The sequence below is a fragment of the Ambystoma mexicanum genome, chromosome 3p (assembly GCF_040938575.1).
Source record: "Ambystoma mexicanum isolate Mex_15411 chromosome 3p, UKY_AmexF1_1, whole genome shotgun sequence".
NCBI lineage: Eukaryota > Metazoa > Chordata > Amphibia > Caudata > Ambystomatidae > Ambystoma > Ambystoma mexicanum.
The window spans coordinates 212,685,308-212,702,196 of record NC_090925.1 but is presented as its reverse complement, the minus strand read 5'-3'; the positions used below and the strand labels follow the sequence as shown (position 1 = coordinate 212,702,196).

The window sequence follows — 16,889 nt, the reverse complement described above, 5'->3', positions numbered from 1 at the left end:
CGTACAGGGCAATCAGCGGACAGGGAGCTGAATTTCTGCAAAAGAAAGTAACAATCTACAAGCCAACGAGACCTCTCAGATCAAGCAACGAAGTCCACCTAGAACTAAAACCATACCTTAAGAAAAAACTAGGAGGATCCTCCTACCACCTGGCTGCAAAAACCTGGAACACCATCCCTAAAGAAATAAACATCGAAGACCACCTACAGTTCAGAAAACTACTAAAAACCTGTCCCTTCAATACCACTGACACAACCTAAACAATAAAATGACAAACAGGAAAGACACAGAACAGGATGACAGAAACTAGGATGAGAAAGGCAACACCAGAACCGACCAAGGAAAACACCACATTAACGAGAGACCAGAAAAATCTCATAAGACATAGACTGCCACTGCGAGGACAAGTATAAAGCCCCATGCTAATCCCACCAAATTAGATTGAGACTGAACCACAAACTCATGCTTACCATGGTAACAGACAGATTGGACCGAGATGGGCAGGACCAAACTAACATTGTCTACGATTATGGGTGGGCAACTAGTGGGAAGGCCTCAGGGGTGTCGACAGGTCACAGATCTAGATAAAGAGCTGGAAATGCTCATGCACCCCACCTTGAGAAATACAAGCCTAGTGCCTTGCTCCCAAGCAGCCAGGCCTACCAAACCGCCTACAATTTCACCCTTCTGCATACACCTCTCAAACTCTAAACTAATACAACCAAAACCTACAAGCACAACAACCCGCACAAACTTCACTACACAGCAACAAAACAAACCACACAGACTCACAACAGCACATGACGTCTGCCGACCAGGAAACACCAAAGCCCAAGCCAACGGTGTTAACCGGGCTGGGGCTGCCAACAGGACATCATTGCTCCCTTGCATTTTTCCCACTTATCCCCATTCACTCTCCCCCGCAACCCCCTGCCCTCCATTCCAGATCCACCAGAGGACCACTCCGGTGGTGATAATGTTAAAGGATATTTATACCGCACACTCACATTAACATTGAATAGTTTGTTCAGGGCGGGGGAAAGAATTTCTGGGGTGAGGTTGCATGCGTTTCTCATCAAGATGGGTATGGGCGTGGTGATGTCGGCCACTGGGCCCGTGTTCAATGTTTAGTTGAAGATAATTAGGAAGTGGTCCGTCCATGATAAGTCTAGCATGTCTTCTAGGGTTACTACAGTGGTCAGTGTTAAAATCCAATCAAGGATTCTGCCTTTTGAGTGGGTTAGGGCGTTGACCATTTGTGTGAATTTCATTTCTAGGAGGGCGCTATGAAGAGCAGAGTCTTTGCGATCTGCTGCATCATTGTATCCCAGGTCGATATCTCCTAGAATGATGAATTTGGTTTAAGGAGGGGAGTAATGAGAAGTGGCAGATCAAGGTCTGGGTTGCTATCTGAGTCGGGGGGGGGGGGGGGGGCTCTGTACACTATAGGAAATGGATAGTGGTATTCGGGTCAGTAGCTAATTTGAGAAGTAGGAGTTCGTAACCTGTTAGGGTATCAATTTTATATGTTCTGAAGGGTAGATTTAGTGATGAGGACTACACCTCCTCCGGTGGCATAATTGCGGTCAGCTCTGAGGAGGGTATGAGATGGCTAGCGATAGTAGACCTGAGGCTGGGTGGAGCCAAGTTTGTCATTACTAGGAAATCTAGTTCTTCTGTGAGGAGGTTGTGCAAGTCAATGGCATGTGTGCCTAGAGACCGTACGTTGAGTAGGACGCCTTGTTTGGGTTCATGGGGTCAGTGTGTGGACTGTGGTGTTGCAGTGTGGTTAATGCTGTGGGGCCGGCAATTGAGCGGTGGTTGAGTAATGGTGGTGGCGGGTTTGTGAATACAGGAAGGCTGGAGTGGGTTCGGCTTGCAGGTGGGAGGGGATTCTATGGTTCTTGGTGTCTAATGAATGACTGTGGGTGCAGGAGGAGAGACTGACTCCCCTTGCAGGTCCTCAAATGGATTTTGAGGGGTCCATAATGTGGATGGTCTTTAAGCGAGGTGCCTAGCAGAGGTGCAGCGAGTTGTGACTTAATAGGGTATGGGTGCAAAGGCTGCTGTAGTGGGTAAAAAAGGCGTGGGGCAAGGAAATGGATGGTGTCTGGGGCAGTGGATGCAAGTTAATCTAGGCCTAGGTGGAGGAAAGCTCCCTTGGAGCAGACTGATATTATGGATCTAATGTCCTGTTGGTGGGCCATTGTTGCTAGTGGGCACGAGTGGCTGCACTTCTGTTGGTGGGAGGGAGACAAAGCTGAAGGTGAAATAGTATGAAGGTGGTGAGCGTGGCAATTAGACCTGGGAGGGGTAGATTGGGTCTCTGTAAATTTGTCGGAAGCTGCATCTGCGGGTGGGGTAGATAGGTGATAGTACAGGGGTACAGATCGGGCTGGAGCATAGGGGGGATGCATAAGTCAGTGTCTGCCATGGGGCTAAGGTTAATGCTGGGTCGAGGCACTATTGTGGAGAAGACATGCAGCAACAGTGGAGAGGATGGTAGCGAGGCTATTTGTATACTAGTAGATGCAGTCTAGCGCGAGTATACTTGCTTGGTATTCTAAACAATGCATAGAGCAGCACAGGCAAGCATTAGCAGTCAACTCAACATGATTATAGTAACAAGATCATTTTTGGAAACGTTTTACGAGACAAGGCATTTGTCTATCAAACATACGTATTGAGATTTCAGGGGAGTCAGGCGCATTGGGAGCACAGGCGCTCAGCGTGGAGTTCAGAAGGGAGGCATGGAGTTAAAGATATTGTAGGTAGCAGAAAGTCTGTTTGACAGTGTGTATGATGCAAGTCTTACCGCAACAAGTAGTAGTCAACTGGATTGGTAGCATGACATTAGGTTGCGGAGCAGGCACTAATATATGGTATGCAGTAATAAAATTGTGACAAAATGCTGTGGTTTGACCCGGTAAAGGTGTAGCCCATTATACTATTTAAGGAGAGCGGGGGTGTCCCCTGCTCCCCTTAAATGGTATAATGGTCTGGGGGTTGCGCGATTGCCCTGCGCATCCTTTACATGGATTGCAGAAGCAAAACCACTGCCTTTTTTGCTGCAATTTTAACACATGGAACCGAATATAGGCACATGCTTGCAACAGGATTGGTAGGGGCAGAGGCGTGAATTGGGCAGGGGAAGCGTATGGGCGTCATGGACAGGTGCCTTTTTTGTGTGCCTTATATGGTCATTCATCAAGAAACTCAACCGTGGAGTCTCTACGTAGTCTTCCTTAACAAAAAAAGTTAGTTATCCATAAGCCATCGCTGGGGAACGTACAGAGCAAGGTACAGGGGTCTAGGTATGACCATCCCACATTTACATCTGGAAGAAAAAAAAAGTTGGAGGTTTCTACTTTAGCTTACAGAACTAGTTTGGGCACACCTGGAATCTTCCAGTTGCAAGCCATTTTAGCTGGTGGCAGCAAATATTCACTGCATTATCAGCAGCAGGTTGCACAACCGTGAGCTTGGGAGGTCTGGCAAGACAAATATTGGATTGCATCAGGAAGCATAGGCAGTGAAAACCTGCGTTTCAAGAGCCAGCTGTTGGGCAGAGTGGTATGATATTCTTGAAAGAATTGTGGCGAGAAGCAATGGGCTAGAATGCATACGAGTTGGGTCTTTAAGAACAAAGGAAAGGAGAATACATCTGCAAACAGCCCTACACCCACGTAGCAGCCAGCATTGCCCCAATCTCCTGTAAACCAGCCCCCAACCAGGTAACATTCACACTATATGAGTATTGGGAGAAAAAAAAAAGAGACAAGAATGCCTATAGTATGGATGCCACAGAGCAAAATGCCGCCATTTAGTACTAAAGGATTTAAAGTCATGCCACACTAGTTGCACTGTAGCCAGGTTACATTATACTCGACCCAATTAGAACTAGTCATAATTGGGTGTACCCACTCTCGGGATCTCTCATCCGACTAACATGGCAAAAACAATCGACACTGCAATACAGTTGGTACTGTTTGCAGCGAGCAGGTACAACTTGCCATAGACCACCAACATTATGGCCTGGGAGAGAGAAAGATCTGGACAAAGCCAGACCAGTGTGGTCAGTCATGTTGAAGCGACAGGTTAATTTAAACTAATCGGGCAAATCTAAGAACACTGCCTCTGTGCTCTTACCTTAACCACATGATGGTCCTTATGCCTAGGTAGGTGGCCCAACGGCAGCCTTCAAACAGATTCAGCAGTCGCTGCAGAAGCAAAACGAGCTTCAGACTGGCAACAGGATAAGATCGGATGTTCTCCGTCTTTCCAAGTCACCAATGCAGAGAGAAAAGCAGCAACTGAATAGGTAAGGAGACAGAAGAAAACAGGCAAGAAATCAGACATGTGCTGGTAAAGAAATTATATTTAACTGCGGTGGAGGGCGTGCACCCAGTTCAAGGTTACTCTCAACATAACATACTCCAATGTTCATTGCCATCAGATTACCAAAGACTGCTGATCTTACCATGCAGCTGCATGTGACCACAGCCCTGTAACCCCTTGACCTCATGGACGTGGGAAACCGCTTGTCTGCAGCTCCTCCCAGACTACCTCTTCCTTTCAGGCAGCTTAGGAAAGAGTCTGCAGTTTATTGTTGGTCCGGCCTTACAGAGAGTGTGCACAGCTCAGCATCACCCACCAAGATTACGAACCAGGTTGGAGGTAAGGGGCAACAGGGCCAGGCCCAGCCAGCAGGGTCACCTTCGCCCAAGGATCATCATTTGGCTTCTGAATGTGAAGTTGGGGGAATGTGGGGACAGCGAGCTACTGCAGAGATTTTTAAAAACACATTTCCTCCAATGCCGCTTTAATATTAATTATTCTAGCGATCCAGAAGTTTATTTTTCTTGTGCACTGCGAATAGTAATGGTAAAGTATTATTGGTAAGACACGATAAAAAGAAAAGTCCGTGGATAGAAACAAGTTCATTATGGAGAAGGATGCGCAAACGACAAAAAAAAAAGTGGTATATGCAGCTAGGAACAGATGCCTCCACAAAACCAGTTTACAGATCACCAATCCAATCTGTCAGTAGAGTGAGACAGATGGAGATCAAGATCTTCAATGTTACCAGCATATTTCCTAGAGAGGTGAGGAAGTAGGGCTGCCACTCATCTTGAACCCTCGTAAGGTGGAAAGGTACATGCAAAAATAGCAGTTGAATGGGGGAACATTGGGCAATTGTATAGTCCCTGAAAGGCGTGGGTCAGCTTAAATCACATGGGCCTGCCCAAATGCCCACTCACCAGGCATGCAGGTTTCAGTCCCCAGGAAGTGTTGCAGAAATCGTGTTCTCACTTGACAGATGTTGGGATGCTGCATTATCAGAAAACAGGCTGCAGGAGAAAAGAAGCCATGTGTGAACAAACCCAGAAACTCAGAAGCAATCAGTCATAACACCCTGAACTCAAAACACTGCTGGTAATGCAGTAATGGCAAGCCTCATCTGAACCGCAAAGTAATATCAGAACTGCAGCCGGTGCAAAGATGAAAGCAGTGCGACATCCAATTCTAAGCAAAAGCTACCGGTCACTAACTTTCCAGTGTTCATCCGCCAAGAGGAGGAGCCTTGAAGAGGAAATACATAGAAAACAAGGAGATTACAAATTGTAAAAGGCATCACCAAATTCCTAAAGGGAAAATTATTGCGGGCTAGTTCCTGGGGTAAAACACTGGGTGCTGGTGACACTTTTAAGACAGTTGCTGGACCCACAGCGCACAACAGAAGACCAAGATGTGACAAAGCCAGTCAACGTTACACTCATTCACCAGAAGGGCCTGCCGGGGTCAGAGAAATCGAGCAGTGCAAAAGGAAACACGAAAATGTAATTTATGGTGTTCAAATATTCACAAATCAAGCCCCGAAAGCAGGGGATTAGTGTAATAAGAAGGGTAAGACAGTATTTTAAAAGATAAGACCAGAGCTTCATGTGGAAAGTATTGTCGGGTGCCATCTGGCGTGGCTAACCTTTCTGACTGGCTGCCCATCCCGGGTGGAATTGGGGGTCCTTCCTCTCCCCCATCACACCTATCCCCTGTTTTTCAATGGGTACATGGCCCAGTTCTCCTTCAGGCTACCCTTAGCCTCTTCCTCACCTCATACCAGACTGTCAATTCACTCGTGGTGTGCTACAAACAACCTCAGCCTCAATGCCAGTAGGACAGACTGTCCCTATTGGGACCCCTGCTGCCGCCTTCCTCTGGCCAGCCCTGCGCCTCCACCTTCCGAGGCAAAAAGAATCTGGGGGTCATCTTCGACTCCACTCTATCCTTGTCTCACATCACTAATATTTTTTACTACTGAAGTCCCACTACAAACCGCACCTCCGCAGAGGTATTCTACCTTTTCTCACCTTCCCCCAGAGACTCAGTCTCCGGAGCCATGATCCTCTCTAGGGTGGACTACTGCAACAGTCTAGTTCTCAACCTGCAAAAATGTTAATTTGGTCCAGTCTGAACAGCTATGGTGAGTTTCCTGCTATGGTTTATGTTTCAATGATGTTTGCAGCACCAGGTCTCTGAAACAATGCGACTGTCCAGTGCTTGAAATTAATTGAAAGTAGCAACAGAGATGATTTGGTGCGCTCCAAGAGTTTTAAATAGTAGTTTATTAAATTATATTTCGTCTGTGTGTGCTCTGTATTACATTCATACAGATAATTTGATGCTTGCTTTTCACAGATTATTCATAGTTCCATTCAATTTGAAAATAGATTCATTAAAAAAAACTTTATGACTGTATCACATCTGAGATTTGCAATTCAAAATGCCATTTCTTGGCAAGGAAAACTGGATATCCCCTCTACACGTGTTTCTCCATCCCCTCGGATGGTTCATCGGGAGGGTTGTAGTGGTCAAGTTTGATGTTTATTAATTTCAAAACATGATTTTGCCTGCAAGGTAAGGGAACAAGAATATTTAGGCTTGGATGCTCGTTCTACCTTTGGGTTCAATGCACGTTAAATAGTAATGAAAGTAAATGTACAGGGTAGCTAGGTGACTTACTTCAAAGGATCAAGATTTTCAAGTATTAGTTCCAATCTATTTGATTATGTCCTTGTTTCACGTTTTATGCTGTTGAGCTGATCTCTCATGCTTTAGGCTCATCTTGGCAAATATTGGCCAACTAGTAGAAAATGTAAACAAAAAGATTGAGCCAAAAGGTTATTGGTCCCGTTATAACCCTGTTTGTATTGGGATTGTACATTAAATCAAAATCCCTTACTCACCTTGGGTTTGTGCTTTACAGAATTCCGTTTCATGACCCGCATGCGAGATCCGATCGTTGTAGTCGATACGGATCTCACAAAATGGCCGACTATTTATATGCATCATCACGCGATTGCGTGATGACATCACGTACCCGGTTGTACTCGTGGCAGATGCGTGATGACATACAGCCGCTAAGTAGAATGATGCTCGTGTGATAAGTACCCAAAGGCGGAAAACTTTGGCATGTGGTCGGGGAATTCTTATGCCAATCTGTGCTCATGGTATTCCATTCATCCATAATGCGGGGCAGGGGGTTCTCTGCTATTTTTTCATAACAAGTGACATTTAGATGTGCCTCTGCCATTGATATGTAGTCTGTTTTCAGAAGGACTATTTAGCCTCCCTTAGCCGCCTTCCTTTAGTGTGATTATCATTTGTTCATAATTGTCTAATTGCATTTCTTTGATACTCAAAGTTGTTTTGAACACCTCCCACCGCTTTCTTTCCCTCTAGCCGCTACTTCGGCTCAGCCACGGTTTGGCTGCTTGGTGCACCTTCAGAGCCTCCCTAGTCCCCAAGCTTACTCGCCAGTCTTCTGCACCTTCCTCCGAGCCCTGCTCTGCCACAGCACTTTAGTTACAACCCATGAGTACCTCTTAGCACTTCAATGTCTGGCTTGACTGGGTGTATTTCTTCCCATTACCCCCGCACCCCCACAACCCTCCCCCTTCCTGTCTATGGGCTACGACCTGAGTGTATGCCACCTAGTAAGCTGGTTGGCCTTGTTCTCCCTTCGGTCTCCCCTCCCATGCAAGGTTGCATGAAACACAAATCAACCTTGAGCTAACTGCAGTGCAAGAACAGACTCAAAAAGGCAAAGAGAAATATAGCTCTCGAAATCTATCACATGTTCTTATCTGTCCGCACCCATAGATAATTTGGGCTACGAAGCACACAGTAGCACTGTGGGAACGTTAGATGTAGTATGTGTACCAAGACTGCCATGGGGACAAGACTCACTGAAGCAAAGCGGAAGGACAAAGGAAACAAAGATGTGGTTGTACACGATAGTCAGGCAGGTCTCAGCCAACCACACAAGAAAGAACCCAGTCACTCAGCACCAAGCTGGGTTGGTCTGTCTGGTGGCACTTCCTGCATTAAAACAACCACAATATGGTTTCCAAAGAAAAGGTTTCCAACGAAACCTTTGCCGTCGAAAATATATGCTAGGTTTGCGATGCAAAAACCATAAAACCCCCATGATATGCATGCGCCTCAAACATCAGAAGGACATGGAACCCAGAAAATATTGTAGCACGTTTATTTACCCATAATTGGGGGAGACAAAAATAGAACATATGCACGTTTTGGTCAAGTCACATTTTCCGCCATCAGAAAAAACCTTGGATCCACTACTTACAGAAACATTGGAAGGGTAGGAAATTGTTTAAACTAGTTTCGGAAAATTCTAGTGAGAACATTTCAGTGGCCAAGTACTTCATCCTACCAGTTAAAACAGGAGCTGCTGACAAATTCAGCAGTCATGGAGTGGGGTGCCTGTCCCCAAACATTCCCCTGAACAGCCACCAGAGCTTAACTTGAGAGAGGTGGGCATTTAGGCTTTGTTTTTTCCCCCTTTACACAAATCTGGCTCTACGTTTAAAATTGGAAATGCAAAAAGTCCCAGAATTCCAAGAAAAACAGGATTGGGTGGCTTCAGACAAAGCAAGAGGAGATTTGAGCACTCTGCTGAAACCAGGGGGTGTGTTTAATGTGGGGGGGAGCAAGTGAGATTAGATTCTGGGACAAACATCTACTGCCCCCATTTAGCTAGAAGATCTTGTCGTTCCTTTATGAAGAGGCATCAAAGTAGAGCCCATCACCAATTAGTAAACTCTTGCTATTAACAGTTTAAACCCCCCTTTGCAAAATAGACAATGAACAGAGATTGGAAGCTTTTCTGGTCATTTAAGCAAAGCAAGACTTTGCCTGCATCCGAATCATGCCCACTTATGGGTTCTATAATCCCCAGTGTATGTTTTTTAGCTGGAGTTACAAAGCACACTGCTGCAATTTGCATCGTCTCTAGGTGCTCTGGTGGAGCGAAAAGGGATTAGGTTAAGGGAAATGCCAGTTAGATTTTCTGTAGTGTTGAATCCTGAAAGAACCCACAGCCTTTTGTTCATGTCCATTTCTAGGTGCTGTGTGCCAAGAGAAGATGCATTTGCACCATGGGGTAGCCATGTGAGCCTGTGGTATGAAGATGTAATGATTGGCCAGTACTGTGCAAGTTGACGAATGTTCAGTTTAAGGTCTGTTGGGAGAGGTATTCAAGCGAGTGGATTAGTTGGTACATCAGCAGTTAGTTTGAGTTAGTACAGGGATGCTAACAGAGGCCCCATCAGCAACTCTGATCCATCTACTGTAGCCATGCACTTCCATCAAGTTAGCCGAGGTTAACCTGAGGCACACTGGAGTGGGCGGGTATCTGGCAGCAGATAGTGTGCAGTGTCGATGAGAGGAAGACACAGGAATAGCAGAAAAGAGCATGTAGACTGGATAAGAAAGGTTCCGATGGAGATTTCAGAAGTGAGGGAATGGTGAGATCTAGGGGCCAGTCATGTTAATTACACTGGACATGGGAGGGCAAACACGTTGAACACCCTTGCATTAAGCTCTTGGTGGCCAAAGTCACATCAGGACACCAGGGAGCAAACCCTAAGAGGGGCCAAAATGACAGTGCTGCAAATGAGCAAAACCCAGTGGGGATACTCAAATGTGTGGTACCTAGGAGAAGGGAAGTGAAAGGTAAAACTATGCGGTGGGCAGGTTAGCAATCAAGCTACATAGTAGAGCATAACACCACAGAAGTTCTAGCAAAGCATGAAGACCAAACAAGAGAAAACCATCTGGTCGCCTCCCAGCACTCCTGCCACTGGCCCACCATTTATCACCGTCAATCTCCCACTCTCTCAAATAGATCCATTGCACACAATAGCTGGGAATATGGCAGATAGGTAAGCAGAGCGCTATGGGTCATCTGAAAGACTGGCTCTAGTCGGGCATTTGAGCATACGCCAGGGTTTCTCAACTCTACAATGACTTCCACTTCCACAGGATCAAAATGAACCCCATCCCCGAAACTACTGGTAAGCCTCACCCCGTGTTTAGGTGGCTCCATAACGCCAGCACGATTTATTTTTTTGTACAATGGATGGGGCAAGCTAAAATGGTAGTGTGGATTCCTCAAACGATTAACAACGGTGGATGTACTCAATCCATTGACCCCTTTTTTGTTTGCACTATCAGGTGGCACTTCTGCACCACTTAAAACGACTGCACTGAAGAACAGGTAGGAGGGGAAATAAAATGTGCTGAGGGACACAGCTTGTGGGTCTTTGGCAATTGAACACTCACTTGCTTCCATGACAATGCTGATCCCCAATCGTTCCATTTTCTCATGGTCAAGTACTACCATTAGGTCGGTGACTTGTTAGTAACTGACCTAATGGTAGTACTTGGCCACGAGATGCCAACAGCTGGAAAATGAAGTTATTACCTGGGCATATGTCTGTTCCTGGTAAATGCTTATCCAATGCCTAGAGCCCATACTATTTGCAAAGCTTGCCTTTAAAAAAGGATTTCTGTGCAAGGAAGAGATCATGAAAGTGGTTGAGACACTCATCACACCAGTAGCCCTTTACAGCTGCCACGAACCCGCAGTCTACTAACATCAAACTTTAGTCTGACCTTTTCATGCTTGATGGAGGGGGCTCCGAGATCCCAAAAGGGTGTTTGAGTAGGGAGGACCAGGTACTTTGTGGGAATGGCCTCAATGAAGATTATTCTCCAGCTCCTTGTGATAGACATTGGCCCCAAGGGGTATACTCCAGAAACCTGGTCATCAACAATCATAGGCCAGTGATCACCTAGAGTTACTAAAAAAAATAATCATGCTAGCAAACTGGGTCATGCTGGCCCTGGAACCTAGTACACTGCTTTTGATAATCAACGTCAGGACAATGGAGCATCTTGATAAAGAAGTGCGTCATGTCCTCCTTTGGGCAGGATAAGCATGGCTATGGAACTTAACCAGCAACTGAGACTGTATCCTGGTTCAGGTACTTCTGGTTCCGTTTGAGTTGTATCCCTGTGGGTGGGGTTGTTGCTGGTTCCTTATGGGCCGTCTTGCTGTGGTGGTGCTGCACGTATCCAGTTGCATCATAGTGAGTCTTTTATGGGGTGGTAGGTGTGTCTGAACCATTTCTTCAGGTGCGGAACTGGGTTGGTACCATCTATTCTCTTGTCATTTGATGTGGCACTGGTCAGTTGAAGCTTGGAATCTTGGTCAGCCTGTGTATTCCTCCCATCATGACTATCTTTCAGTTAGTTTGGTTACCATGGGTTGACTTCCTTAGGGCTATTGTTTAGTTGTAGTTGGTGTGAGATGGTGCATTGTGTTTCCCGCTGTATCTTGATGAGCATTGTGTAAAGTGGGAAGGATAAGCATGGCTATCCTTCAACTGAGACAAAGGTTTAAAAAAAACTGGCTGCAAGTTTTAGAATTGGCCTTAAAAGTGCCACCAAGTTAGTTGGCTCACTGCTGGGTGCTCAGTGGGCGAAGGAGGGTATACATGGTTAAGGCAGGGGTTTGATCAAAACATTAAAAAGAAAAGTGCTTGAATAGAGTAAACGGGTTAACAAGATATGCAGGGATTTAGTCGAGGATGAATGTGAATAGTTCAGACCACAGGACGTATCATGAGTGGGTCACGTTTTTAGTTCAAGTTCTATCAAGCTGTGAGCATCTTCTAGATGTTTCGGGTCTGTGTTTAGTGAATTCTACAGGCAAAACCCTCATGTTAACTTACCTTGTGTCCACGGTATGCTGGGTGAGGTTCAGTACACCCTAAAGGCTGAGCATGGTTTCCTTCAAAGCTTTGGTTAGCATGCTGCCTGGGAGTGGGATTGAAATTCCTGAACAAGGCTGCACATGAGGAACATGGCAGTGACCTGGAGTTGAAGACTTCAGTGGGTGAGAGGTGCAGGGAAATGGCAAGGAGAGAGATAAAGGGGCTGATCCAAAGCTAGGTCTAGCTTGGTGCAGGGCTGAGGAAGTGCTCAGCCAGTCTGGTTTGGATGGTCCTCGAATCGCATGCAGTAGCCATCACAGCGAGAACATGGAGGATGCTGATCTGGAATAGGGGTTGGAGCGTGGGGTTTCAGTGAGGACGAGCAAGTCCAATCTGCAGGGGGCAATAGTGCGTGATGTCTAGATGTTACACTACAGGGGTGATTGCCAAACAGTTGTTAAGCTTCTGCATTTCTGGGGAGGCGTTTCTAGGCTTCAGGGGAATGTGCAGTTTTTTGATGCAGAGTCAGTCCATTAAGGTCTCCTTTGTGTTGCCTGAGAACTAAAGAAAGGTGTGGGGCCCAACACATGGTACGTTGCCTTTTCCGAGAAGGTCTGCTGTAAGTCCTTCGGTGGTAAGAGTCCTGGCTGACCCAGACCATGGCAACCTCGTATACCTATCCTTATTAGAGGGTGTGAATTTACATAATCAGACATGTATATGGACCACATTCCTAATTGTGAAACCTGGGACCTAAAGGAGGGAACAGAATCAGACTAGATTTGTAGAATTGCAAGTATGTGGTTTCACCATTATAATATTAAGAGGTAGCTTTACCCTTCCTACCCCAATGCATGCATGTCTAACTAACAAATATAAATCAGCAAAACGTCCCACTTAAGGGTGAAACCACTGCACATCGTCTGGTCTTAAGAAAATTGAAGAGCCACAACTAAAAGTTAGACCTATGCAATGTGTGCAGCAGAAGAGGGGAAAATAAGGGGGTTACATGTGATGTTATCAAATAAAAATGAATTTTGAATGATCTAAAAAGAATGTTTATGGGCCCTCCCCAACCCTTGCTTTTTTATAATGGCCAAGTACTACCATTAGGTCAGTGACTAACAGGACTATTTTTGGCAGCTGCATCCTTTCTGGGTAGTCTCTTGATCGGCAGTGGAATTGTACCAAAAGAAGTAGTGGAAATGTTCCCCACTGGGCTGCCCTGCTCCCCACAAACCCGAGCGCCACACTCTTCCTAGGTGCAATACATACCCCAAATAAGGCTGCTGTTTAAGGGAACGTTCATGTGTACGTTTAGTGAATTCTACCGGTGTGACCCTCCTGGTTGTCTTACTTGTGGGTTGTGTCCGATGTATACTGGTGGGGGTTCAGTGCACTCAGTTTTGGTTAGCATGCTGCCTGGGAGTGGGATTGAAATCTCTAGAAAGAAGGCTGCACGTGAGGAACATGGCACCTGGAGTTGGACTTGTTGGTGAGGGGCAGGGAAATTGTTGGAGTGATTAAGCCAGGTCTAACTTGGTGCAGGGCTAAGGAAGTCCTCAGCCAGTTTGGATGGTCCCAGATCGCATGCTGTCATCACAGCAGTGTTTCAAGGAGGAAGAGTACATCCAGGATGCGGGTGGTAAAATAGTGTCTGCGATATCCACTACAGGTGTGATTTCCAAACAGGTGTTCCGCTTCTGTGTTTCTGGGGAGTTGTTTTGGCATGAGGGGAATGTGCTTGAGGTTTGTCATGCAGAGTCCAGTCCATTAAGGCAGTGGAATCGAGTCTCCTTTGTGTTGTCCGACTAAGGAAGGACTGCGAGGACTAAAGAAAGAAGTGTGGGGTGCAACACATGGTGTGTTGCTTTCATGAGATGTCTGTTGTAGGTCCTTTGGGTCTGGTTGAGGTGTCTGATGTAAGAGTCCTGGTTGACCCAGACCATGGAGACCTCTTGTATGATGCAAGTCACTTGTAATGCGTCTGAACACTGCAATCGGGGCAAAAATGCTCTAGTAGTGCAAATTGGGTTAAGTGCAAGGAGGTAGGGGGCTGTAGAGGTTACAGTTACATCCCAAGTTACAGTTACATCCCCCAAGTGTGCGGGGTAGGCCATGGGGCAGTGCAGGGGAGAACGATCAAGTATGAGCCTGCTACGCATTGAGACTCTGGGGGTAGCCATGCAACCAGTCAGCGCAGCAGGTAGGTCAGCATGAGAAAGAATGCAGAGAAAAGGAAGGTCTTGAGCAGCTTCCAGAAGTTCAGGTGGTCCAGCTCTCCGAGAGGGGAAGTGAGGTCATTCCAGATGGAGGCAAAGGAGACAGCTATACCCCCCTCAACCCTCATTCCCCATTCCCACACTCTGCCTAGAGAAGCAGCTGACCCTCAGAGATTGAGGTAGCTGAGCAAAGGGCTCGAGAAGGAAGGCATTTAGAAGAGCTGGATGTAGGGCGGGGCGTGCCTCAACCCAGAAAGCTTGTGGACCATACAGAGGGTCTTGAACTTGATCTTTGAGCCAGAGGAGAGATTTCAGGGCTGGAGATATATGGTCCATGGGCTTGAAGCCATAGCTAAGCCTCACAGTCCTGTTCTGGATTAGTTGCAAATGGTGGAGAGCAGAGGAAGGCAGGTAGAGAAAGAGGCTGTTGCAATAGATTAGCCTACTTGTTAGGGAGAAATCTCAGAAATGTGCCAATTCCCTTCTACCTTTGAGACCCCTGGCTCTTTTGCTGGACTTTAGGACTTTTTCTCACATGTAATTTTAATGTGATTTATTCTGTTTTTGACTTTGGACTCCATAGGCATCATTTTCCAGCACCTTCAGTGTTTACCTTTTCTTGGTGAAACTACTGTTTCCAAGAGCAGTGAAGTGAAAATAACTGTAATTACATTTTGTAACTATCTAGACTGAACACACACTATCTTACAATAGGGTGCTGGAGGGGGTTACTTAGTACTCCCTTTGACTAGTTTCGCATGTAAATGTTTTAGGTCACCCTTTCTACAGTTAATGGCTGGTGGCAGTGGTTTACTTTTTACTACCATTGTGTGTTTTTACTGCAGGCTTTGTTCAGCCATGGTAAGGCACCCATTTTGTTAAATTGGCCTTGGCTTCTTTTTTCACGGTTTTCTGTTGGAAAGGTACTTCGAGATAACTCTGCGTGCCAAACCAGGTTTGGTTTTGTTTGTTTTGTCTTTGGCAGGATTCACGAGTGAAGCCCCCCTCTGGCTCAGTATGTCTGGCAGTATGTGAGTGATGTGCTGAAACACCCTGTGCTTAATCCCCTTGCACCCAAAGGGTTTGGCTGGCTGTATGGCAAGGACAGCCACCCTGCTGTGTGATTGACAGCTAGGCTGGAATGAATGAGAGATACCTGCATAAAAGGCAAGACTTTTTGGCTTGGAAGACAGAGTTGACCACTGGATGAAGGAATCCGAAGAACTTGGAGACGCCTGCTGCAACTCCTGGACCGTTGATTTGCCTGGTGAAGCCCTGCTGCTGTGCTGATTTGCCTCGAGAAGCCCTGCAAGGGCAACTTCACCCTTTGAGTTGGTGTGACCAATCAACTCCAAAGTAAGCCCGTCTGGACATCCTCTCAAAGCTGGTTGCATTTCCACTGCAGTTGCTGCTGTAACCGAAGAGCCAGAGAGAGGAACACCAGATTTTGTGCTTTGCTTTTAAGTCGGACCCAGAGCGCCAAGAATCCTCCGGACTTCCCTGTTGCAGGACTGACCAAGCTTGAGCCACCTCAGAGTGCTGGACCCCAGAAGCAATGAAAGTCTGAAGTGGTATCAGAACTGCAGTGTTGCTATTTGCTGTCAGACGCGAGGAGCTGCAACACTGAAGGCCCGCTAAATTGAAGTTTGCCCATTGAAGCGCAGGAGTCCCAGGACGTCCTCCCTGTTTACCCACGACCGAGGTTCAGAACAGGATCTGCAGAGCTGCACAGGATCAGAAGCCAGCTGGAACCATTTCTTCTAACCAGCGGTACTGTAAAGTCTAAGAACTTACCTCTTGTTGTGTAGCCTTACTTGCCCTCAGTGGAGACCTGTCTTGGTTACCGTGCAGAGTTGCTAAAGCTTTGCCCCCAACAAGCCTCCCAGCTTGTGGCCCTTCAAGTATTCAATTTTATACAAACATTTCTACAAACATTGTGCAAGTTGTTTTACCTACCAGCAAAGAAGATCCTCAGTGCCCCTTGACATTGTGCAATTAACATCGGCTGTCTGGCTCCCTGGGAGACTCTTCTTACCTCGGACTCTGCGTTATCTTTTCCCCAGGAAAGGGTTAATTTACTGAACATTGGAAGGTTACTTACCTGTTTATGAATTATTTGTTAAGCTTTGTTTTATTCCTCTATTCCATCTTTTACACCAAACTCATTATTGCTCTAAAATGTACCAGTGATAAAATGTCCAGTGTCCTAGCTATTTAAGTCACCTGTGGGTGTAGGAAGTGTCTGTGCCATCCCCAATGGGTATTATCTGATTTAGAGAAACTAAGTGTGTTTTGAAGTATATTCAAGTGTTACATGTGTTGCTCCCTTTCTGAAGGAGGCTTATATAACCGACTGAAATAAATTGTTTATCAAGAAACCTTGAGTGTGTTTATTTGAATAACTGTACTGCTCACATTGACCCCTCTTGAGACAAGCCTGGCTGCTCGACCACACTACCAACCTGTGTAGTTGTGAATTATACCAAAGGTTGGGTCCCGATTGCCAGGAGGTCAAGGTTATTGTAGTGCTCCCAAAGGGTACTGCATACAATCTTGCCTAATACTACTTCTGGAGGAAAGTAAGAAA

At 46.1% G+C, this 16,889-nt stretch overlaps 1 non-coding gene across 1 annotated transcript; it reads right to left on the bottom strand.

Annotated features, from left to right (window-relative positions):
* Positions 1-4,447: 4,447 nt before the first annotated feature.
* LOC138581620 (small nucleolar RNA U85) lies at positions 4,448-4,741 on the bottom strand. The gene has a single exon (XR_011304682.1). It is a non-coding gene; the product is annotated as a small nucleolar RNA U85 (small nucleolar RNA).
* Between the last annotated feature and the right edge of the window lie 12,148 nt (positions 4,742-16,889).